Source organism: Lissotriton helveticus, chromosome 9 (genome assembly GCF_964261635.1).
Source record: "Lissotriton helveticus chromosome 9, aLisHel1.1, whole genome shotgun sequence".
Lineage (NCBI taxonomy): Eukaryota > Metazoa > Chordata > Amphibia > Caudata > Salamandridae > Lissotriton > Lissotriton helveticus.
The window spans coordinates 98313500-98340166 of NC_136070.1; positions in this window are offsets into that span (position 1 = coordinate 98313500).

Genomic DNA, 26667 nt, shown 5'->3' on the forward strand with positions numbered 1-26667 from the left:
TACTTGTAACCAAGACTGTGGGCTAAGGTTTGCCTGTCTCCCAGCTGGTTGAGGTGACATCATCCAAGGAAATCCAAGATTATCTGGCCTGGAGCTGGGAGCACCAGTGCCTGCCTGCTTCCTAAGACCAGTGTGCCCTGTGAAGAAGAGGAGAGCACTTGGAGGGAGGGATGTCCAGTTAGGGATCCTGGTGAGTGTATCCCTTAGTGAGGTGTTGGGTAACAGCTGCTGCACCGACTTGCAAACTCAAAATCAGCAACTCTGAATTCTAGAGGGGACCACCGTGAAGTAAGCCATTGATGCACCAATTGGACCGAAGCCCATATGCAGGTTAAAGTCAGCAACACTGCATAACAGAGGGGGCCCTGGTGAAGAATGCATTACTGCGCGACTGATCAGATTTTAGCCAGTCTGTGGAGTAAAGTCAGCAACCCCTATAGTGGGGCCACAGTGAAGAGCATGGGTCCTCACTTGAATTCGCTGATGCCAGGAAGTTGGGCTGCCATGGAATACCTGAGCCCCGACTGAAACATCGGGACCTAAAATATTGTCCCTGAGAAAGATTAAAGGAACGCAAAGCATCATCGGAGGGAGTTCCGTAGACGACCAGATGCTGCTCCTGCAGTGCCAAAAGTGCTACTCACCACTGGCATGACGTCCAAGCGGGGAACACTGTCTTGGACTCCAGTAGAGAGTGGGTAAGACTGATCACAGGACTGACGGGCACAGGGGAACTTGTTCTTCCTTGTAGCGAGGAACACTTTTGACTTTGAAAGAGACGGAGTGATACTCTGAGACTCAGACTTCTAGTGGGGCCTAACCTGAATGTCACACATCGTGAATGGGGAATAACCACTACCAAGAGAGAGAGGGAAGAGCCACTCAGGGACCTGCCTATCTAACACTAGTGTACTGACCTCAGGAGGACTGTGTGTATTATTTGTGTACGCCATATTTACTTTGTGTTCATATATAAGTGCTCCTTTTGTCATAGAAGAAGCATTTGACTGCTCAATCCATGAAAATGTGAGTAAAGTGATTGCTGAAGGGGTATTTGGCCTAGTTGCTTAGGAGCCATAGTAGGTTGGGCCATGGGGCATCAGGAGTAAAAGCCCTAAACCTCATGGTTGGGTCCAGCAGCTCCTGCTTGCACCGTGGTCCTCTAACAGGAGTTCTGACATTTTCAATTTTCAGTTTTAATAAAAACATTTTATTAGTTTTACATTTTCCCCCCATTTCCCATTTGCATTAAAGTATTCCTTGTTTTATCAGCTAGCGTTGCTGTAAAGAACATTTTAAGAATAATGGAGTTCCATGACTAATTGTGGGATCTGCTGCATCTCTTCCTTCTCTCTAATTTCACTACAAATATTTCCAGAGTAATGACTATCCAAAATGTACCAACATTTTCCATACATTTTAGACTACTTCTAACAGGTTTTACTTCACATTCATGGGGGCCTTCTCTGTCTTCTCAGTCACTCTGATGATCATCATTTCTTTTAGGTAGCAGCACAAAGTTGTATTTGTTAACCACTTTCTGCTGCACGTCCTTGATAGGTATTCTACATATCCCCTGGCTTCCCTTGGACTGTCACCCCATACTTCTGAACGGGAAATATGTCCTGTGTTACCACAAATCTTTCAGCTCTTACCCATTGCAGAAAATCCCTTAAACACAGCTATCTAAGTGCAACTACCAGAGTTGAAAAATGTTAACACTTTTTCATTTTTCATTTTTCTTTTCCCTTGTTCAGTTTTATTGGAGATATTGCACACCACACTACACCTTTCCCTCTGTTTCATTAACACTCTTCTGCCAAGACCAAGAATGCGCACAATACTTAGCAGTAGTGATAGTGTTTTAGAAATTAGGATCTACCATGAACCAAATCATTTTATATATCTCTTGATTATTAGTGTTAACTGGTTTTATTATTGAATATCGACCCCACCATAATATCTTGAATCCCCTGATTATTAGGGTGTACTACTGATATCGACCCCCTCATAATATTGTGGTAGAATAATATTGAGGGCAGGATATTGAGGAACAAAATAATGAATGGTAAATGCATGTATGGAAGCATAGATTTACTATTCCTTACTCCAGATCTATGTACATTAAATATGTATTTTTCACCATTCGTATTCTGTTTTTGTTATATAGGGTGTACTCCGTGTTACGCATTAGTTGGATTCTAATAATCTCATCTACTTTTAGAATGTAATCACAGATTGCAGAAGGTGACCTTGAGCTGGTTAAAATTCATGTATAGAATGTGTTTCCAAGGCAACACCCGCACATGTTTTAAAATACCCTTCTAATATCAATAAGTGCTTCTTGAAAATAATTTAAATCTCCTTGCTCTTGGATTAATGCTGGCAATGTTCTAAGTACTTCCTATCCCTCTGAACCTAAACAATACAGCGCAATATGTTTGTGTCTTTTCCCTAATGTACTATCAGCTTCCAAGGCTATTATACATTCAGAGAATTATACAAAAGACTATGTTCTCTGTTGCACATATAATTAGTAAGCCATTAAACATCCTTAAATGTAAATTCAAATGATGTGCCTGAATGTGAATCAGGTTATAAATTCAGTCCATTCCAATCACTGATATGGTGCATCATAACATGAAGAATGTGGGCACATCACCGAATATATTTGATTTTTTGTCAATAAGACAAAGTGCCAGTACCAATAGACTTAGCTGAACATCTGTGTCAGTAGAATGATCTTACTTCATCTGGTATTGACAAGAGGCATAAAAGACACTACTGTGTACCTTGGAAAACATTTAGGGGCTGAATATGATGTCACAGGCTTTCCAACCAAGATCGCGATTTTCAATTCTGACTGCCAAATTGCAACTGAGGTGGTCGGAATTGAAACTGGCCTGTCATTCTGGTTCGATTCCAACGGGCTCGAGGAGCCTGTCGGCTAGTCGAAGACTGCACTGTAATCCCAATAGGACGGCGTTTCCTCCATTGGGATTACGATGTTGGTTTTCAACATTCTTTCCGTGCCAGCCTTTCCGACACTTTTTTCCTCTCCCATAACTTTGCATCCATGAATAACAATAAAATACTTTGGAATCATAAAAATATATTTAAAGTGTTCTCAGTCGATGAAAATTGTATGGTCTGTGATGGTTTTAGTTGTGTTTTAAATGGAACAGTCGTTGTTTGGTCAGATTTATGTTATTTAAAAAAATGTTTTCATTCATTAAGATAGATGCAACATTTGACAAGAGGAAGTGGGAAAAAAGTGAATAAAAAAAATGTCATAACAGCAATTCCTTCAGAGGGTTTCATTACAATGTTTCGTACAAATCTATTAATTATACATTTGAGATCTGTCCTCACATGCAATTAAATGGAAGATTTAACAATCTTCAGTGTCTACCAAAATGTGATTACTTCATAATTGTGGACATACTAAGTGAGAAAGAAGATGGATACTCTGACTAAATTAATGTGGACGGGTTTGCTGGACTTAAGTAGGGATCTTTCTCTTTAACTAGTGTCAGCGCGCCAACCCATATATTTATTGACTTTCCAAGTGCACTGGCACCGTAGGGAAGCAGTGTTGTCTCTACTGGACTTTGGGGCTCCCCGCTGGATCCGTCCCTCTTAGTTAATCAACATAACAGAGCGCCGCAGGGAAGAGCAAAGCATTTCTTGTGATGGATGACCGGCAAGGGTCTTAGTTTTAGGCTTTACTTAGTAAATTCAAAGATAAAGTACTGAAAACTGGCCCATCAATGTTAGCATCCATAGGCATCAAAATCAATTAGCATATGGCTTAGCAAAGTTCAAATTAAAATCTAGCATAGACCCCCCTTCATCGAATGGGAAAGGGTCTACTCCTTATGTGTCTAGAAATCGCACTCTTTTATTGTATTTTAGACAAAGGCTTCACGTGTCTACTATATTAGTACATAGTTCTGATGCTCATAACCAATTGGAATTAAGTAAGAAGTGACAGTTGCAACAGAATACTATTGGAGATATTCTCAGGATTCAAACACATGGAATTCAGTTGTTAATAGAATCTGCTCTCAATACATGGAATGGCACATAGTGAATTGTACAGCCTGGGACAGTTTCTCTTGTCCTTGGATAGATACATTTTGCTAACTCAGGTACAAGAGTTTATTTCTTCAGCTTTATTATTCCACAGAATAAACAGAAGCTCTGATCACGTGTTAGATTGAAACATCACGATAAAGATGGCTGCGTAGGGCCTAAGTTGACCTAAGCTAATAAACATAGGTTACTTCACAATTTTCTTTAAAAATTCATAACCATCCGTGTTCACATTAGTTTTAGCACCTTAAAAATATATTAAGCTTCAAATGACTTAAACCCCATGCTTCCCCTCACATTTGTTTACCCATTTGTGGTTTTATATCTGCATTAACTCCTCAATGCTCATTTACTTCAGCCTGCTTCACAGGAAAGGTTTTAAATTCAACATCTCCTCTTCCAGCAAAATGGCTACCAGGAGTCCTCATTGTTGTCTTGAATACAGAATGTTAGCACTTTACTTGTTCATTAGAGCTCTATGGTGAAGCGAAAGTAAATCACTGAGGAGTCAGCTGACATACTGCTGCTTGTGTTGAAAGTACAAATTTCTGACATGATTAGGAAAATATTGAGAATTTATAGAAAATGTGTTCTCATTTTAGATTTATAGAGCTCTAGACATGATTTCAACCACAAATGTAACCCCTGACTGTGTTCATTTACTGCAGTTTCCTCCTAGGAAATATTTTAACGCTAGAGCTCTGATTCCAGCAACATTGCACTCAGGAGTTCCTCACTTTGTCGTGATTATTTAGTATCAACACTCTAGTTGTTCATTAGAACTCTCTGATGACTCTACAGTAGAACTTTGGGGAATAACATGGTAGACTTGCTGTTGTCGTACTTTTTATTCAGCACGTCTGACTTATTTCTCACATGGCTGAGGAGGAAGATGCTTGAGAATTTATAAAACGTGTGTTCTTACTTTAGATTCTGGGGCACCTTCCATACCTTTTATGAGAAAATCATGAGAGCAACCGTTTCTCCTCAATACAGTTAATCAAATAACAGCAGGAGATCAACATTTTTCACAGTGAAAAATCACCTTCGATCTCCCCACAATTCCAAAAAATAGCATTATGCCACAAATAAATGAGACAAGCATCTGTTAACACCCTTTCAATTTGTTCCTTTTTGTGACTCCATCTACAAGGAATTTCACCAGGACAAAAAGCAACTTGAATGCTTCTTGTAACCTTAAACCTAAAGGTTTACGGGAAAAATACAACATCTAACATTCAATTTCACGAATTTCACCCTGATTTTTAAAGGCCTCATTTACAATAATAATATTATCCAAGAGGGTGGGCACATACAGGTAGTTTTTTAACTGGGTGGAATAGGGCCCTTATCTTCACGTCAGGACCCTCTGACTCCACATTGCTTAATATCTACTGGGAGTGCCCTCCTCCTTGGATAATATGTCTTAATTAGAACTTTGGAATTTTGAGAGCTCCACTGAAGAGAACAAAGTGGCAGATGGCCAATAATTGCTGGTATTAGCCTTCTCGTCCAACATTTCAATGTTTGACTTTCCGTTTCTCGCTTTTTAATGTAGAACAATCTATCCTCAGTGGGTGGAGTGTATTGCTCTTCTACAGCGGGCTATGCCAGCTGTCAAAGGCCCTCTTCCTCATTATAGGTCGCAATTTCCGGCTTAAACAGCTGGTATAGCCCTCAGCAGTGGGTTACCCAGGGAAGAGCTGATTTCACACTGAGGAAGAGAAGGCGAGCTGGAAACGAGAGCACTGAGTGGGTTTCCAGCTTGTTAAGGGGTTTGAAATCATCGCAGGACATTGGAGTAGCCTCAGTAGTTTTGTTCTCATTTTGGTGGGGTGGGGTTGGGTGGGGTGGGGCAGAAGTGAGTCTCAGGCAGTTCTCAGCACAAACCTCCAAGGTTTCGCCCCTCCTCATAGTGACATTTTGGCAGTCTGCATAGATGTAGCTACTTGCAGAGCAGAGAATATACACAACTGAGGCCGCTAGCTTTTGCTAGTGTATGTAGCTGCGTGTGTGTGCCTCATATCAATGTTATTTAACATACAGGAGCCCCAGTCGTGGAGGGCCCGATTCACAGAACTAACTTAAGACAAAATTCTAAACTTACTACCATTTTGGTATTCACAGAAGGCACTTACTCATTTTGGTATTCCCAGAAGGCACTTACTCATTTCGGTATTCACAGAAGTTAGGAGTCCTAACTTTAGGACTTCTAAATGCCTTCTGTGAATACAGAAAGTCTTAAAGTTATGATTTTTCTCAATTTAGTAGTAGTGAAGTTAGGACTCCTAACTTTAGGACTCCTAAATGCCTTCTGTGAATACCGAAAGTCTTAAAATTAGGATTCTTCTCAATTTAGTAGTAGTAAAGTTAGGACTACTAACTTTAGGACTCCTAAATGCCTTCTGTGAATACCGAAAGTCTTAAAATTAGGATTTTTCTCAACTTTACTACTACTAAACAGAGAAAAATCCTAATTTTAAGACTTTGGGTATTCACAGAAGGCATTTAGGAGTCCTAAAGTTAGGAGTCCTAACTTTACTACTACTAAATTGAGAAAAATCATAACTTTAAGACTTTTGGTATTCACAGAAGGCATTTAGGAGTCCTAAAGTTAGGACTCCTAACTTCTGTGAATACCGAAATGAGTAAGTGCCTTCTGTGAATACCAAAATGAGTAAGTGCCTTCTGTGAATACCAAAATGGTAGTAAGTTTAGGATTTTGTCTTAAGTTAGTTCTGTGAATCGGGCCCTAACTTAGCATGTAGAAAAGTCGACACTCAATCCCCAGCTCCCATGTCGACAGCTCTGGCAGCTGCGCCACATCCTCCTGCCACTGCCACTGCATGTGACGTCATCAGGCGGCGGGTGGTATTGGGGCAATTACGTCACTGGATAAAGTCTGTTTACTCCAAAATAAGGTAATTGGATGCAGGGTATTGGAGAGAAAGGGCAAACCAGGGAACCTTCCTGACCTACTGCACGTGACACAGCTGTACAGTCTCAAAACCTGACATCCCAGTTCTTCATATACATCCTTGGACGGGTATATTGAGCTGATGTTTCAGTACCTCAGTGAGTGACATTAGTTGGAAAGAGGTAAAAACACATCTGATATACTGGATGAACGACCTTGCTGATTAAAGTATGAATTGTTTAATGAATGGACAGATAGTGCTGCTTTGCTTGGATATTCTCATGTATGTCATAACTGCAGAACACTAGCTAGGTTATTGCTCTGCTCGGTAGGATGTCTGAGCAGATGCAGATGTAAGATGTTTCAATACTGTTTCCTTGAAAACTTTGGGTAATTCTCACAAATTCTTCGAGTACTACCTGTAGTTGGTAAGGTTTTCGATGTGTGGGTATTATTGTTAAAATGTTAAACTTATGCACCTGGTTCCTGTTGTTGTAAGAATAAAAAAGGTTCTTAACATCCATCTAATTTCAAGAGTTAAACATAGCTCATGCGAGAATAGCACTTTATACCAGTTTGCGGGCAAAAACAGCACAGCTACATGGTTGTATGACTGAGGCATGCATGGCTAAACCAAGTGTGCCTCTACTACGCTGCCTAAATAACGAATGCATCAGAACAATGCATTATTTTACCATGCATGCCTTTACTTCACAACTTTGTGGTAAAGGCATGACTGGTAAAATGATGCGTGGTAAAGAACACACCCGAGGCCACCTGCCATGAGCCCTAAAAAGTACCCCCCAGGCCCTGAAAAAACTACCCGACCCCACCCTGAGCCCTAAAAGCTATCCCTGCCCCCTTCCTGTGCCCTAAAAACTACCCTGAGTCCTAATAAATACCCACTCCCCTGAGCTCTTAACATTACCCCCACCCCCCAAGCCCTAAATACTACCTGACACCCCCAAGCCCTAAAAACTAACTCGACCCCACCTGAGCCCTTAAAGTAACCCAACCCCCCCAAGCCCTAAAAACAACCCACCACTGAAAACCTCCCCCAACACCCCAACCCTGAACTCTAACACCTACCCTGCAACCCTTAAAAAATACCCACAAAACCCCTCGACAGTCCCACTTACCTTACCCAACTGGCCGGAATTCCTTAGACAAATTACCCACTGGTACACCCCGACTAGACCTCTACGATCTTCTGACGCCAAACTGGTTATAGTGATAGAGCGCGCGAGGCCACCCGACCAATAGTTTTCGCCGTTTCCGGCTTCAGGGCCCATATACTTTCAAATCACCATATACATCGATCGGGTGACTTCACGAGCTCTACCAAGTTGATGTGTGTGTGTTCCCTGCTAATAATTTTCAGTGCACCCGACTTACCATCCACCGATGCGGGTATCTAATGACCACAATGAATCAGGGAGCTAGCTGTAAAAGAAAGGCAACAAAATGCAAACCCACACAATAACATTCAAATACTGTTTAAATGACCACGGACAACTGGAAGTTTTAAAATGTTTATCTAAATTCAATAACTTCTTGCATGAGGTACAGTAAAATAAGGCAATCAATAACCAAGGTAACGTAAATTATATAGGCATAAAGAAATAATGACAGGGTAATCATTCGAATGTAATATGAAATGCAGATGGAAAATACTATAAAATCTCAGAAATGTTTAAGCATGGACAGTTTATGCATGAATAACTATGGGAGGGTCTATAAAGAGTAACACGCTTCACTTAAGGTGAATGGGCCTTTGAACAATCTAGGCAATGAAGTTCTAGACCATATCATAAAATTACAGACTGCAATGCAAAATATAATTTCTAACCAGTGAGTAGACATAGGAACAAAACCTTTATGGAAAAATATGTAATTGACTTTCAATAGTTGCGGAAAAGCATGGAAAATATAACATATGCAATGATGAACTTTATTAAAGCAAAAGTCAGAAATTCAGAAGGTGCAAGATTTAAAGAGTTTTCAGAGCAATATTTACCTAGAAAGGTGTGGAAACCAAACCGTGGCCACGGGTCAGTTAAGGACAGGAAACCCTCAAGGAAGGATACCCCTCAAAGGACAGCAGGTGCAGAACGGACACCCAGGACAGGACAGGATACCCTCGGAATAGGAATCAGGACAGGACCCTCAGGACAGGACAGCAAACCCTCAGGACAGGACCCTCTTCAGGACAGGACCGGAACCCACAGTTCGGAAGCAACGCCTGCGCTCCACCCGCTCTGCAGCTATCGATCAAGACCCCGATTGGGTCAGCGAACTCCCAGCTAAGTGCTTTGCCAGCACTTTAAGGTTCAGTAGAACCTTAGTCTATGGTCAAATTCGGACAGAGTGCTTCGCAGCGCTCTGTATCTTCAGTCACCTATTGAGTGCGTTGGGTCAGTGACAGGTCAGCTAAACCAGACAAGTCGGACGGTTCACTAGGTGAACCCAGGGTAGATATACAGTTTGGGGTCAGTGTACCACCCCCCAATGTTGCAAAGTGTCAGAATCCTTCAATTTGGATTGGTCCTAAGGTAGGATTTGGGTAGCACACCAATCACGACATAGAGTCTCAAGCCTTCATTTGCATAATAGGGTACCGCCTAACTAGATTGGGGTTCTCATGAGAACTGGTGCAGAAATACAATGGCAACTTTAACATTGTTGCTCTGTGAGTACATGTGATTGGTTCAGCCGAGTTTTCGGGTCGTTCTCAGGAGCATCTTGCTCATCACTGCCAACTGGCTGAGTTCCATCATTCAAGGTCTGCTCTGGCTTGGCAGGTCGCGCAGGCGCAGAAGGACCTCCAAAATGGTTCTCGGCACAGACAAACCCCATTCCCCGCGGTACATAAAAAGTAAGCGAAAAACAAATTAATACATAATAATGTCATTATGAAAATACATCACAGGATTTGTACTCTTGACTCATCATCAAGAAATAAAACTATTGCATTAAAATGTTAGCTACATTGACACAGTCACAAGAGCAGTGGCACGAGCAGTACCACATGATAAGCACAGCTATGAATTACGCATGCGCATAACTTTCCCTCCACTTCTGCAGACGCGTCAGGACACGTGAGTGTGGCTGACGCATGCGCAGTAACTAAATACAAGCGGCGGCCATTTTAGGTGACTTGGGTAAATTATTTTAGTAAAACACATGTGCAAGCTTCACTATCTGTGTTCAAACTTAACATAAACGTTAGTAAAACATACATTTGTTACCTTATTACACATAAACGAGGTTCTTGACTTCGGCAAGCCGCAAAATATGCGAAGCTTTGCTTCATCAATCCCCTCTTTGATGATATTTTCTATCATCACAAATTATAATGGAACCAGATGCCAACTTTCTTTCACACTTTATAAAGTTCTATTTCTTCCAGCAACCGTTCTAACTTTTCTCTCTCAGTTTTAGTAGGGTGAGAAGTCTTCACCTTTTTGTATATCTGATCATTCACTTCCTCTAATTCAATCTCATCCACACTTCGTTTCACTCCTCTTGCATTTACCCCGTGCTTTTTTGTGCGCTTGCGGTATTTACAGCATAAGAAAATGGAAAGTATAATAAGACCTATAATACCAATTGGCATCAGAATTTTGAACAATAAGCTTTTACCTATGCTAGCAAGCCAATGACCTACATTTGAGAGACCATCTACCAGTCTCTTCCAGGCACTATCAACCTCGAGTGGTTTGAGTTCCTTTGCCAAATTAGTAATGTTTTTCACATATCTTTTGATCTGTACACTTTTATCCGGAATATAAGTGCAACAATGTTGCGCCTTCAACATCCGGCAGACTCCGCCCTCTTTCGCTAATAAGGTGTCAAGAGCAAGTCGATTCTGCAAAACCATTGATCTGATCGCAACCATTTCAGTATTGACCAGCAGAAATCCATGAGCTGTTTCAGTAGACAGCACATCTACTATAGTAGACAATTTGCAAATTCTGTGAGTGTTCAGAACCACTCCCACTCCAGGTATCAGTGCACTGAAAATACTACCCATAATTTCACCTATACTTTCTCTTTTACTACGCACTAAGCCATTAGTATCTTCATTGCTTCCAGCTTTCCCATTCACATGGTATATTTTCGGGAAGACAATGCCAAAGTAGCAGCTTCCATACCAGTGATCTGGCAATTTGAAATAAGCCTTGTCCCCACAAATATAATAAATTCCAGGAAACACAGGCTCTGACCCATTTTTGAAACCCCAACCTCCAATTACCTTGTAATTATGTTCACATTCACTGGAACCAATGAAAACATTATTATAATAGCTAGTCTTCTCGCGGTGAAGACATAGCTTGCCTTTCTTTTCAAAATCCAGCAACAGAGCAGGACCCGCTCCACCAGATGAGGTGCCTTCCATGTTCTCTGCCCACTTTGGCTTTTTCTGACTTTCGTCATTAGCCTTCTTTTGAATTTTAATTCTTCTTTTCTCTGCCATGTTCAGGAACATTTTTTCCTGCTCACGCAAAGAACAAGTCAAGTTATCTCTGTGTGCGTCTGCTATGTCAATGTTACCTATAGTCAGAAAGTAGTCTCCCATATATCTTATGGTGTCACTTTTGGTATGTACAGGATTCAAGTTCCCACGTATAGGAAGTTCAGAAAAGATCACGTCATTGTTAGAGTAATAGTACTGTAACGGTCCCCTTTTGTAAAATAAACTAGCTAAAATGCTACAGGAAATTCCATATGTCAATGGCAGGTGATGGTATGTCACGCCTTCAGCCACAGAAGTAGGTAGCTTCATGCAGACATAGCAATCTTCAATTTCCATAGTCTCTACATAGTGTATTAATAAGTTTGCGAAAACATTTAAGTGTGTCTTGTTCTTAACTCCATGATAATGTAGTCCTCCCTCATCTGATGCTTCTAAGTTCTGTTTTGTTTGTCTCAGGGCTCTTTCATGTCGTGCTACACTCTGTGTTGTTAGCTCCTCACTGTCAGTATTTACAACTTCAGTAGGGACAATGTTAGTATCTTTACTTACAGCAAAGGGAATGAAAATTGTTAATCCTATCCAGATAACTATCAGTACTACTACACTACATATACACACCTTGCAACACGTCTTAAAACGGCTGCAACTAGGTCTACCATTCACTGTTGAATCAGACATTTTGGCTCAGAAGGAGTTCCTCGAACCCCTCTTTTTGGCTTTACACAACTAGCTTACTTCGTGCAAATTCACGGTGGTTCGTCTTCTTCTTCAGCTGAGTACCCAGGGACGGGCTCTCCGTCGCTCACGTCAGTTATATCAAGATCTTCAAGTTCTTCCAAAACCAGTGTCCATTCAGGAGACTTGTACTTTTTGTTTTGTCTTTTTATTCGTTCACTCCTTCTTTTGGAAGAGTCTTCTTCTTGCTCTGCTATCCGAGCACTTCTTCTTGCTTCTGCACGTTTTTCTTCCACTGTCTTTATCCTTAGTCTCAATCTTTTTACAAACCTAGGCTCAAGGTTGTTTCTTTTCTTTAGTCTCTTAGTCGGTACTTGGACTTCACTTTCTTCTCTTATTCTCTTGTTCTCTTTATCTTGTGGTAATTCTTCTCCACTTTCTTCTTCTACTTCCCCTATCTGGCTAGTTCCAGGGCTAGCATCAAATTCTTCTGCCTGGTTGCTAATCTGGCCTTGTTCAGGAATATTTTGCCTTTGGCTTTCGATTGTCTTTATTTCTGTGTCTATTTCCTGAACCCGTTCTTCTAACCCTCTCTGATCCTGTTCAAGCACTTCGATCTCTTGATTTTCTTCTGCTCGAACTATCACTCTATTTCTAGTCTCTCCTTTATCTGCATCAGGTGTTAGCGGTGGGGTATCGAACACCTGCTCTGTCCCTGTCTGACCTTCTCCTTCCTCAGTTTTGATGTGAATCTCAAGCGGCTGAGGTTCTTCGCCTGTGCCTTGCTTTTCCTGACTAGTCCACTCTCTACCTTCACTAAGTCGCTCTCTTGTTCTGATAGGATCTTCGGTCAGATCAATCATCGGTATCCATTCTTCTGGCCATATGCTTGGCAGCTCGTCTTCAGTTACTCCTGGCTCAGTTTCCTGGACCTCTTCAGCAGGCTGGATTCTTGGCAGTTCGTAGTCAACTACTCCTGGGCCAATGTCTGCTGTTCCTGCAACCTGACTGGTGCTGGGCTGCTCGTTGTCAGTTGCTTCTGGTCTGGCTCCTTCAGGGTCCTCTACTGGTTGCCCTTCTTCTTCAAATCCTCTGTCTGGTAATACCTTCTGGGTGTGTCCAGCGTGGATCCACTGGGGAACACCTGCGACCTTCACTGCAGTGGTTGTTACCAGGATTACTTGGCGTTTCTTTCCCCACCTTGGTGCCAGACAGCTTGATCGAGTGTGCTTCTTTATTTTGACCCAATCTCCTGGAACCAAGCTGTGGAGAGGAGTCGTTGGATTGAGGATGCCGTCGTCTCCAATCTGGCGAGAGATAGAACGCACTTGATCACCCAATCTTCTGCAGTATTCAAGCACCAAATCATCAGTAATATTCAACAGTTTGCTTCCTGGCACCCATGCTTGTCTCATCACTCTTCCCATAATGATTTCATGGGGACTTAGGCCTGTCTTGCGGTCAGGAACACTTCTCAGTCCCATCAGGACCAGGGGCAGGGCCTTCACCCAGGTCATGCCAGTAGCATTTGTCAGCTTTGCTAGTCTGTTTTTGATAGTTCCATTTACTTGTTCTACTATTCCAGAAGCCTCTGGGTGGTATGCACAATGCAATTTTTGCCTTATTCCGAAGGCCTTACATAATTCAGCCAGTATCTCATTCTGGAAATGTCCACCCTTATCTGATTCAATAATGTATGGTATGCCGAATCTAGGTATCAGTTCTTTTAGTAAACACTTCGCTACTGTCAGTGCGTCACTTTTGGGAGTAGGGTAAGCTTCTACCCATTTTGAAAATACACAAACAATGACAAGGACATATCGCTTTCCTTCACAACGGGGCATGGTGATGAAATCAATCTGTATTTTTATAAAGGGACCCCCTGATCTCCCAATCTTGCTCAGTTCAACCATTGTCCTCTTGCCTGGGTTCATCTGTTGACATGACAGGCACCTCTGGCAGAGGGACTCTGCTACCTTCCTGAACTTTTTACTGTACCAAGTCTGTTGAAATACCAGAATCATGGCATCCCTACCAATGTGTGATCCTTCGTGTATTAATCTTGCCATTGCGCCAAGCAAGTGTCGGGGTAACACAGGCATACCAGTTGGGCCCAAAATCACACCATCCACACGCCTCGGTCTACACCCATCCTCCTTCCATTTCTCTCTTTCTTGCCAAGGAGCCGATTCCTGCCACTCTCTCACTTCATCCCATGTAGGCACTTCTTCAAACACCTGAAGCTGGCAGCTGGTTCCTGGCCCCCCTCGTTTTGGATTTACAATATACCGATCTTTGGCACACCATTGGGCCACTCGATCAGCATAATCGTTTCCCAGTGATACTTTGTCCATGCTCTTTTTATGAGCAGCACATTTTACCACTGCCAGTTCTTTGGGCAACTGGATGGCCTCTAAAAGGTCATGAACAACCTTTGCATTCCGAATGGGAGTACCTGAGGAAGTCATGAATTCCCTCTGCAGCCACAATTGGCCAAAGTCATGCACAACTCCATAACAGTACTGACTGTCAGTATACACTGTTATGCGTAAGTCCTTCCCAATTTTGCAAGCTTTTATCATGGCTATTAATTCGGCTACTTGTGCAGACTTGATGTTATATAGGTAACCTGCTTCTTCAATTTTTGTGAAAGAGACTACTGCATAAGCAGCACTCAAGCCTCCGAGTTCATGTCTTAGACAGGAACCATCCACAAATAGTTCTTTATCATGTTCAGGCAATGGCACTTCTTTTATGTCTGGGCGTGGTTTAGTACTGAACTCTGTCAGGTCAATACAATCATGTTCATCATCATCCCCACCTTCTATTTCCAAGGGGTCGGGGAGTAAAGTGGCAGGGTTCAGAATACCGCACCTAACAATGCTTACATTTGCTGCACCCACAAGAATCCTCTCGTATTTAGTCAGCCGACTAGGGGTGAGATACTGTGTTTTAGTTCTGGTAAATAGAATTACCACTCCATGTGAAACATACACGGTCACAGGATGTCCCATGACAATGGACTCACTCTGTTCCAAACTTGCGCAGGTAGCAGCTACTGCTTTCAGACAGCCTGGTAACCCAGCAGCTACTGGGTCCAAAGTGGCAGAGAAATAGGCCACAGGCCTTCTGGTCGTGCCATGTTCTTGAGTCAGGACTGACAATGCACAATTATCGCGAGTGTCCCAGAATAGGGCAAACTCTTTGGAATAATCTGGCATTCCCAACGCAGGGGCTGTACACAGACAATTTTTCAGTCTTGTGAAAGCCATTAGACTTTCATCGTCCCACTCTACAACATCTGGCATTCCTCTCGTGGTCATTTTTATCAAGGGCCTGGCTAAGGCTGCAAATCCCAGAATCCACTGCCTGCAGTACCCTAATACACCCAGGAACATTCTGACATCTTTTTGAGTACGGGGCAACTGCATCTTTTGAATTATTCTCACTCTTTCTGATGTGACCTTTCTGACACCCTTTTCTATTTGGTGTCCCAGATATTTCACTGATTTCGCACAGAACTGTAGTTTGTCAGGGGCCACTTTATGCCCTTTCTCACACAGATGATTTAAGAGGGCAATGGTGTCAACTACACAGTCCCTATGACTTTTAGACGCCAGTAGAAGGTCGTCTATGTACTGCACTAACACAGAGTTCCCAGGTAAGATCAAAGTCTCTAGACATTTTTTCAAGATCTGATTAAAGATAGAGGGGCTCTCTGTATACCCTTGAGGGACCCGGTTCCAACAATACACGTGACCTTCGAAGGCAAATGAGAAAAGAAATTTGCTGTCGGGGTGCAGGGGTATCGAAAAGAATGCATGACACAAATCAATCACAGTGAACCATTCAGCATCCCAAGGAATCTGGTACAATATCACTGCAGGGTTCGGGACAATAGGGCAGCAAGGAACTACAATTTTGTTAACCTTTCTCAGGTCCTGCACTACCCTATACTTGCCACTAGGCTTTTTGATGCCCATAATCGGTGAGTTGCATGGGCTGCTCATCACTTCCTGTATGATGTCTCCTTCTAATAATTTTTGTATTTCCAGAGTGACACCTGCTTTCACTTCAGCATTCATTCGGTAGGGCCTAGTGTTAGGATATACTGCATTGTCCTTGATGGCTATCTGTATGGGGTCCACATCTTTCATCAACCCCACATCTTTTCCAGTGAAATCCCACACCTCTGGCTTTACGGCTTCCTGGAGTTCTTGGGGCAAGTCCTGCAGGGTCAATCTTTTAATTTCTGAGTCAGGTCTAAGTAACAATAGTTTATAAATGCCATCTTCATCTGGGGTCTGTATTTCAACACCTTTTGGTGTGCAAAAGATGGTACAGTTCATTTTGCACAGCAAATCACGACCCAGTAGATTCACTGGACTGGTGTCACAGACGACAAATCTATGCATCTGTTTAAAATTTCCAATTGAAATCTCCATTGGTTCGGTAACAGGAGTACTAATCAATTGATTAGATACACCCACTACTTGGATATTTTCTCCCGAGAGGGGTAGGTTTGGAACGTCCACTGTTCTTACAGTAGAACGGGTAGCGCCAGTGTCCAACAGAAAAGTGACATCATTTCCGTCAACCTTTCCTTCAATATATGGTCCAGACTGGTCTACCGGCAAGGAAGCGCCAAGTACGCACTCCTCGTCCTCCCCTCTCAGGCCCCGTCAGTCCTGATCATTACAAAGGAAGGTATCATTTAGCAGATACTGCGAAGTTGCTGTATTTCTGTTCTCCCCGCTTTCCCAAACCTCTATCTCTTCATCTTCTGCCTGTCTTCCCCTGTATACCTGCTTGGGTGCTCGAGGCACCTGGACTGTTTTTACCTGGGGTTGAGTCTTTCTTGGTCTTTCTTTCTGCGTCTGTGGAGTTAAATCAGGAGTTTTTTCATTAGCATCTACTAATTGGGGACACTCGTTTCGCCAGTGTCCAATTTCGCCGCACTGATGGCAGGGAAATTTTTTCATAGCCTCTTCCCTGCTAAATTTGGGCCGGGGCTTTCCTCCACCCCCTCCCCCAGGACTTTTGTTCTCAGCATTCTTAACCATGTTACTCAATTGTTTTTCCTGCTGTTCTGCGAGCTTCACCTGAGCCCACATCACCTTTTCCTTAAGGGCCTTTTTCTTCTCTGCCATCTCGTCCTCGCAGTACTTAGCGTACCGCAGGACCTCATCCATTTTCTTAGTATGCCAACAGATTTTATTATCTTTTATCCACTGACAAATTTCAGGTCTTAAACCATTTACAAACCTGTAAATAAAGTGCGTCATGTCCTTCAAATCGATGTTATCAATACCACTGTATGTTTTAAATACCTGCAATAACCTCTCATAGAAGGAGTGCACTGTCTCGTCCCTTTCCTGAGTTGTTCTATCTATTTTTGTCGAATCAGTTTCCTTTGCGGGCACCTTTTCTTTCAAATGCTGAATTACCTGCTCATATTTTCGCATGACATCCTTTGATGGCTCCCCAGTTTCCTTGTTTCTGGGATACTCCTCACTGGGCCAGTCTATGGCTATTTTACACTGGGTCCATAAATCTACTGGAACCACAATGTCGAAAAACCCATCCAGGTCTTTCCACAGACATTTCTGTACCTTCACGAACCTCTCCACCTGCCTGTACCAGTCAACTGGTTTCTCTCGTAATTTTGGAAAATCGTTCGTGAAGGACACAATATCCTGCCTAGACCAGGGGACATGCACATATTTCCCTCCTGGAACTTCGCGCATGGGGCATAACTGCTCAGGTTTTTCTACCTCCCTTAAAGCAAACTCAGGAGTCACTTGTCGGGAGCGAACCTCTTCCCTCTTTTTCGCCCACCTGCTTCTCCATCTTTCCACATCTCCCCATTTCTGCAGTACCCCCATTAATTCTTTAATCTGCAACTTCTTCCCTGCCACATTCAGGTGTTCTATATCTTTGTCTGAGAAGTCTGCTCTGTACGGTTTCTGTAAGGGCTTGGATTTTGAGATATCTACCCCCATACTAACTGCTGTTTCGGTCAGTTTTTCGTGGAGCACTCGGGTGTTCCTTGTAAAGCTTTTACATATGAACGACAATTCTTCTTCAGAGTAGGTATTCAATCGATCCAACCCCACATTTCCTGCCATTAATTCTTCTATTTCGACCCTCAGCTTGTAGAGGTCTAAAGGTTTTGTTTGCGGAGTCTGCTTCTCTAATTCACGACTCCAACTCTCAATTTCATCCGGAGTTACCAGAGAGACATTCCTAGTACCTGTTGCTGTCTCTAATTTAATTTCTTTTGTATTAAAAGGGTTATGCCTCTGCTGTATTCCCTTTCCAGTCTGTTTGTTTGGCAATTCCAAGAACGCAACTTCAGACTCGCACTCACTGGACTGATCATCTATGATGATCGGTTCCTGTCTCGGGGTTGCCATGACTGGGGTCATAACTGGAGTAATCGGATTTCCCTGACCATTTCCGTATAACGGGACCACCGGTCCAATAGTTACTGGAATAGTCAATGCCTCAGGACTGGTATTTAACTGGGAAATTTTCTGAATTATTTCTGTCCTTTGTCTAGCTAGAGCCTCTTGTTCCTTTTCCACTAGTACCCTTCTTAAAGTTGTGTCATGTAATATCTGTGGGGTCAACGGAGGAGTAAAACTCGGGGCAGTAGGATGCGTTTCACTTGGTCCTCCCCCATAATTTGGTTTCGGGAATAAAGTTCCAGTAATAAAGGACCTGCGCTCTTCCCCATATGGAGGTTGAACAAAAGGCAGTCCTGAATTCGATGGTTTCTCTTCGCTTTCATACAAGGGTCTGGGAAAAAAGATTTTCGTACGTGAATATTTTTCTTCCTGGCTCGCGGGCACTTTGGGATATATATCCCTTGTTTCCGCCGGTTCGGGTTTTTCAGGATAGGGCAATACTTGACCACCCCCTCCCAGTCCCAGGGACCTGTCTTCTTCCTTTAGGAAGTGGCGTCGGGGAACATCTCCTACACTGGAAGGTCGGGTTCCCTCATTGTAAGGTGGCGGACTTCTGGTACAGATGTCATCTATTAATTCATCATCTGATTCCCCCAGGGCCCCCCAATGCTTACATTTTTCAGTACTTTTCTCACCCGCTCCAATGTTATGACATGCCGGCATCATGGGAAACAGACCCTCAACAATCATGCTCTGCCTCCACTGTTTCATCCTTTTATCCCTGGACTCCTGTTTCTGCCTGGGGTACCACTTGGTCAAACCCTTGTCCATTCGGGGTCTTTCTCTTTCAAAAGCCTCAATCTCCCATTCCTCTAATGCCTCATACTGTGTTAGTCTCGGTCTGGGATGCAATTCGTTCATCCGAGTCCTTAAATTAAATAGGATCCTACCATTGAAAGTACCATCTAACGGAAAAGCCAATACTCCGTCATCTTTTGTGTATTTCACCCAATTCTCCAACCACACACAGGTATTGTACCCTCGGTCAAACATCATGAATGAGGCAGGACTATTAGGTGGTGGGACAAGAACACCTTCCCTAGATTTAATCGGTTTGTCCGTTTTAAAATAATTTTTCACCTTACTTATAAGGGACATTTTTCTTTTTGTTCCGTACATAATATCGTATCTATTAGTCTTCCACTGATCCCTTTCAAACCCTAGGTGCCTTGGATCAGGTCGAGTTCCTGTAGTCTGCGAGTGCCACATACGACTTCTGCGCTAAACTTTGTTTACAAACTACCTCCAATCAGAACGCGCTTCAGAAATTCGTGTAACCAATGGGTGCGCGATACTAAATAAGCTCCGCCAATGGGTGCGCGGCCCCTTCGTGAGACAGTTCCCACGCTCCGGCGCTCAACCCTCCTTTACAATTCCAGCTCCGCTACCCGCCCGCTGCTTCTACCAATCCCAGCGCGGCACAGAGTGACGTCAGAGGCGCTTCGCGACTGACTCCCTCCCTTCACAAGGTAACGGAAACTTTCTTTCTTTTAAAGTGCTCAGTGCTTGGTTATTTTACAACAAATACACATTCGCCACAGTGCTCAAGTGTCTAGACAGAGAAAGAATTGTTTTACTGCAAGTAAACTACTTCCATTTACTTTTCACTCGCTGCGGGCAGATCTCTTCCGCCTACCCTTCACTCTAGCCTCGGTGAACCTGTTATTCCCCTAAACTCATCCACTTCTTTCCGGGATATATTCCGAGTTTTAAGGTTTCTCAGCGGACCCCTCTGCTTTCACGCTAGCTCCGAGGAACCTGCTACTCTTCCGATGTGACCCTTACTAGGTTACGCCACTATGGGAATTTTGCCAATGAACCCCGTTACTGTCATTTATTCACACATGTATTCAGAAAACCCTAGTTAGTGCTTCCCGGTTATCCTAACCTGCACCTAACTTTCCTCGAACCTGTGACCTCAGGACAATGGATTCTATTCACCACTTGCCCTTTCAATTCCCCGGGGAGTTCGGACAACATGAAACTAAACGATTGACAAATGCATGGATTAGTACATATAACAATATAAGAACAAGAATAATAAAAATGCAAAAATTCATGAGTTTCAGCAGTGTATTCACAAGAGAATGATCAGGTCTCTTAGAACAGCCGCTCTTCTAGCAGCATCAATATAATAGCAGCTTCCGACTCAACTTAGTCCAACTAATCCCTGCCTTACTCTCAACTAGTCCCTAACCATCCTCTAGCTACCAGAAAACTGATAGAGCGCGCGAGGCCACCCGACCAATAGTTTTCGCCGTTTCCGGCTTCAGGGCCCATATACTTTCAAATCACCATATACATCGATCGGGTGACTTCACGAGCTCTACCAAGTTGATGTGTGTGTGTTCCCTGCTAATAATTTTCAGTGCACCCGACTTACCATCCACCGATGCGGGTATCTAATGACCACAATGAATCAGGGAGCTAGCTGTAAAAGAAAGGCAACAAAATGCAAACCCACACAATAACATTCAAATACTGTTTAAATGACCACGGACAACTGGAAGTTTTAAAATGTTTATCTAAATTCAATAACTTCTTGCATGAGGTACAGTAAAATAAGGCAATCAATAACCAAGGTAACGTAAATTATATAGGCATAAAGAAATAATGACAGGGTAATCATTCGAATGTAATATGAAATGCAGATGGAAAATACTATAAAATCTCAGAAATGTTTAAGCATGGACAGTTTATGCATGAATAACTATGGGAGGGTCTATAAAGAGTAACACGCTTCACTTAAGGTGAATGGGCCTTTCAACAATCTAGGCAATGAAGTTCTAGACCATATCATAAAATTACAGACTGCAATGCAAAATATAATTTCTAACCAGTGAGTAGACATAGGAACAAAACCTTTATGGAAAAATATGTAATTGACTTTCAATAGTTGCGGAAAAGCATGGAAAATATAACATATGCAATGATGAACTTTATTAAAGCAAAAGTCAGAAATTCAGAAGGTGCAAGATTTAAAGAGTTTTCAGAGCAATATTTACCTAGAAAGGTGTGGAAACCAAACCCTGGCCACGGGTCAGTTAAGGACAGGAAACCCTCAAGGAAGGATACCCCTCAAAGGACAGCAGGTGCAGAACGGACACCCAGGACAGGACAGGATACCCTCGGAATAGGAATCAGGACAGGACCCTCAGGACAGGACAGCAAACCCTCAGGACAGGACCCTCTTCAGGACAGGACCGGAACCCACAGTTCGGAAGCAACGCCTGCGCTCCACCCGCTCTGCAGCTATCGATCAAGACCCCGATTGGGTCAGCGAACTCCCAGCTAAGTGCTTTGCCAGCACTTTAAGGTTCAGTAGAACCTTAGTCTATGGTCAAATTCGGACAGAGTGCTTCGCAGCGCTCTGTATCTTCAGTCACCTATTGAGTGCGTTGGGTCAGTGACAGGTCAGCTAAACCAGACAAGTCGGACGGTTCACTAGGTGAACCCAGGGTAGATATACAGTTTGGGGTCAGTGTACCACCCCCCAATGTTGCAAAGTGTCAGAATCCTTCAATTTGGATTGGTCCTAAGGTAGGATTTGGGTAGCACACCAATCACGACATAGAGTCTCAAGCCTTCATTTGCATAATAGGGTACCGCCTAACTAGATTGGGGTTCTCATGAGAACTGGTGCAGAAATACAATGGCAACTTTAACATTGTTGCTCTGTGAGTACATGTGATTGGTTCAGCCGAGTTTTCGGGTCGTTCTCAGGAGCATCTTGCTCATCACTGCCAACTGGCTGAGTTCCATCATTCAAGGTCTGCTCTGGCTTGGCAGGTCGCGCAGGCGCAGAAGGACCTCCAAAATGGTTCTCGGCACAGACAAACCCCATTCCCCGCGGTACATAAAAAGTAAGCGAAAAACAAATTAATACATAATAATGTCATTATGAAAATACATCACAGGATTTGTACTCTTGACTCATCATCAAGAAATAAAACTATTGCATTAAAATGTTAGCTACATTGACACAGTCACAAGAGCAGTGGCACGAGCAGTACCACATGATAAGCACAGCTATGAATTACGCATGCGCATAACTTTCCCTCCACTTCTGCAGACGCGTCAGGACACGTGAGTGTGGCTGACGCATGCGCAGTAACTAAATACAAGCGGCGGCCATTTTAGGTGACTTGGGTAAATTATTTTAGTAAAACACATGTGCAAGCTTCACTATCTGTGTTCAAACTTAACATAAACGTTAGTAAAACATACATTTGTTACCTTATTACACATAAACGAGGTTCTTGACTTCGGCAAGCCGCAAAATATGCGAAGCTTTGCTTCATCAATAGTACCTAGGGTGAAAAAGGCTAACTGGGGAGGCAGAAGCTTCACAGTCAATGCCGCAAAGGCGTGGAACGCACTTCCTTTTTCATTAAGAAGCACGACTAACCTCCTTGTTTTTAGAAAAACACTTAAAACCTGGCTTTTTACAAAGTGATCTTCACCAACGCAATTTATCCCCCCATCCGGCTTGACTCCTGCCTTAGGTCTTCTCCCAGCGCCAGGAGACCTTTTTTGGTAACAGTTTCGCTTTACAAATAGCCATAACATAACATAACCTATCCACGTCCTCTCCTGATCCTTCCTCTTGCTGTGCCCGCCCATCTCAGCTTCTAGACCGCACACTGTCTTAGCCAGGCATATGCCTAGTTGCAGCAAGCGTGGTTAAGGCATATGCATAGTTGAGGTATATGTGTGTTTGAGGCAAGCGTGGTTCCGCTTACGGGGAAACGACACGGGTGGCTCAGTCCGTGTTGTTAAGGCACTCACGCTGACGAAAGGGTCTCGCCTTCTATCCCCTTCACTTTGCATGATGCTATGGTCAGCTTGAATCGCAAAAATTCTTCCACAGTCAGGGCAAAATACAAATCTTTCATAGTGGGCCGGCACAATCAACTCATCACCATTGAAATTAAGCGATTGAGTCGCACAATTAAAATAAGTCGTTTGTTTGTGCCAATATCAAGGCCCACTGGTGAGGGGGAAGGGAAAACTTCAAGCCGTCACCAGATCCAACCGCTCCACTGTCCTGTATTCAAATTGAAAACCAACATGACATAACCCCAGTTCCATTACTGACATAAGCATGACATGGTCACATACTGAGAAGAACCTTAAGCTATGACATAGTTACCTAACAACTGTAATTATACCACACGTTTGCGTGGCTAAGGCATATGCGTGATTAAGGTAAGCGTGGTTCCGCTTGCGGGGAAACGGCACGCGTGGCTCAGTCCACGTTGTTAAGGTCGTTTCCCCAGCTACACAGGTGTAGAAAAAATGATAAACTTCACTTCTTACTTGTAGGGCAGTAATGGGTAAATAATTGAGTCTATGCTTATAAAATAATAACTTTGTGCTCCTTATGATGCAGACCGTAACCACCTGCAATAACTTAAGTAATCAGAGGGCAATTGAAGGAGAATCTTGATGTGATGTGCAATGACTTCCCTGCAGCACAATTTCTTTCAGCTTCCTGAGCCCGAATGAGTCACTGCTGTGGTGTTAATAATTTAGTAAAAAGTGCAAGATGGCTGTGTCCAGGAGAAACTGCTTCTGCAACGCTTCCTACGGTTGGATTGCTTCGCCTTGTCCCCAATAGTCATGGAGGCCTCGTCAGCACTTCCAGTAATGACCTGCCACAGAGGTAAGTGATTGAGCACCCAGCACCTCCATCAGTCTCTGACAGTCCACTCAGACAACGCCCAGCCAAATCTGCTCTTTCATCAGCCAGTCCTTCTGCATTGCCAAAGTTTCATTATTATTTGTTTTCAGTTGTTCCGCACTTCACTCCTTTGCATCCTACAGTATTATTACCTTGTCTGTCTTCCTCAACACAGTCCTGAGGCCTTGCTCGCCTGAAGCAGGTAATATTCTAAGTATACTAGTATTTACTGAAAGAAATCTTTAGTTAAAGTTGATGGAAGGTGTGAATAGTGCTACAACATAAAATCTCCATGGACAGCAAAAACATCAGTTATCTAAAGATAAGGTTTAGTGAAGTGTTTGCTTACCAAGGAGGACAATTTGAAAGTGCAATATTTGTACCAGCTGTCAGCTAAGGAGTTCCTTCAACCTCCAACATTTTTGAAAGATAGTGCTGGGTTCAGGGCCGGACTGACCGTGGCGGGCACCGGGTGTTTCCCCGGTAGGTCGCCAGGTTGAGGGCCGGTTTGGGTCCCTGAGGGTCTGTTTTCGTTACCGGGGGCGCCAAAATCGGCACCATGTAACAAAATCATCCGAAACGGGCTTTGGCAAACAGCTTGGCCGCACCCCACCCTCCCCTCCGGGGGGGGCCGGCCGAGCAGTTTGCCAGGGCTGGTTTCGGTTACCAGTCCAGCCCTGGGTGTGATGTACCTGCTGTTGAGCCAGTGCGAGTGTGTGGTGTGGAATGTTGGTGTGGATGGTGGTGTGGAATGTTGGATAAGTGAGGCTGTCAGTAGCAGGACGGGCTGAGCAGCAGGAAGGCTGCTCCTGGTGGGGCTCTCTGTACCTTTTATCTTGAACCTACTATCTGAATAAATACCATCTTAAGGCACCCTGGAACCGGACCTTCATTTCATTACAACAAGGTGCGGGACAGGTGACAGCATCGGTGTTGTCCTATTGACAAACCCAACCAGGACACCAGGGTAGCTGTCATCTGCCTTGTTCCTCAATGTCCCACATCTCAGTTTACAATTGCAAGCAGAGCTGAGGGTCTGCACAGGAAGCTCTAAGCACAAAGTCTGGCTATTGGTGTTCAGTACATCTACCACAAAAAGTCCTGGCCCACTGGCCCTTTGATCTTTGAAAATGTAGATGGCTTTACAATCAATGTTTTCAGAAACAAGGCTGTATTCATTCTGTCAGTCAAAATATGAGTAAAGTGACAGTCATTTGCTGCGTCCAGGATGGATATGATGCTGTCAGTGACGATGGAAGCTTGTCACCTTCAGTTCGGGAAACTCCTGAAAGCTGAGCTTTCCAAGCATGCTGCCAACTATATCTTACACAATCATGGGAGCTGTCAAACAATGTCTGATGATGGTCCATGCTTCAGGGGTGGCTCTAGGCTCATGGCGTCCCTGGGCAGGGAGCGTAGGTAGAGGGCCCCAGAAGAGGGGGTCCGGGCGGGGTGGAGGGCGGAGCGCGGAGGCCAGTGAAGAGGGGGGGGGGGCTTAGGGGGCCCGATTCACAGAATGAACTTAAGACTAAATCCTAAACTTACTACTATTTGGTATTCACAGAATGCACTTACTACTTTCGGGATTCACAGAGTGAACTTACTACTTTAGGGATTCACAGAATAAACTTACTACTTTCGGTATTCACAGAATAGATTTAAGACTACTAACTCTAAGTCCGAAATCGGGGAGTAAATTCCGGCCCGGAGGCGGAGCTTCCGGCCCGGAGGCGGAGCTTCCGGCCCGGAGTCGGAGCTTGCGGCCCATAGTTGGAGATTTCAGCATGGCAAAAATCCCCACCTTCGAGCCGTAAGCTCCGCCTCCGGGCCGTAAGCTCCGCCTCCGGGCCGTAAGCTCCACCTCCGGGCCGTAAGCCCCGCCTCCGGGCCGGAAGCTCCGCCTCCGGGCCGGAATTTACTCCCCGATTTCGGACTTAGAGTTAGTAGTCTTAAATCTATTCTGTGAATACCGAAAGTAGTAAGTTTATTCTGTGAATCCCGAAAGTAGTAAGTTCACTCTGTGAATCCCGAAAGTAGTAAGTGCATTCTGTGAATACCAAATAGTAGTAAGTTTAGGATTTAGTCTTAAGTTCATTCTGTGAATCGGGCCCAGGGTGTTTGGAAGTGGAACAGAGCCGGAGGCCACCAAATCCCTGCCAGGGGCCACCACGCAAATATGTATCCATCCTCAGAGGATTATTATATTAAGGATATATATTGGCGTGGTGGCCCCTGGGGTTTGGTGGCCCTGTGCAGGTGCACAGCTTGCACATGCCTAAGGCCGCCCCTGCATGCTTGGCTTTCAGCTGTACTCTCGCTGTGAGCAAACTGACGTATAGCATCCTAAAGT